We start from the raw sequence: 575 nt of genomic DNA on the forward strand, positions 1-575 counted from the left end.
CTCCCCTCAGATGGAAATCACTAGCCTTGGAGAAACCCTGGAAGTGCTGGTGTAACGTCCAGGCCTTGGACACAGTCATGGTACTATGCTCCTCTAGTCTAAAGCAGTGGATCTGTAGAGACTGGCTGGAGGGAAGAGGAGGAGGAGACAGGGGTTTGAGTGTATGAAAGGGACAGAGAGAGATATAGAACATGTGTTGTGTCTCTAGGATGGAAATCACATTGTAAATATTTGCATTCCTCTGTGCATATCCTAATAAATCTTATCACAGCTGTACAGCTATGTTACACAGGGTAGGTCATGAAAACTATTGTTTGCCTATGTTTACTCAGGGTAGGTCATGAAAACTATTCTTTACCCATGGTTACTCACGGCAGGTCATGAAAACTATTGATATGACATAAAAACAGAAAGCTACATTGGGTTGTGAGCAAAACGACACATTTTCATTTCTAATTGCCATATATTTTTTAATTGTGCTGTGTTGGTTCTCACAGGGCGGTCTAAGTATTTTGTGTTTATCTTTATGTATTGGGTCAGGCCAGGGTGTGGCATGGAGTTTTTGTATTGTGGTG

This window comes from Oncorhynchus nerka, linkage group LG18, assembly GCF_034236695.1.
Source record: "Oncorhynchus nerka isolate Pitt River linkage group LG18, Oner_Uvic_2.0, whole genome shotgun sequence".
Taxonomy (NCBI): domain Eukaryota; kingdom Metazoa; phylum Chordata; class Actinopteri; order Salmoniformes; family Salmonidae; genus Oncorhynchus; species Oncorhynchus nerka.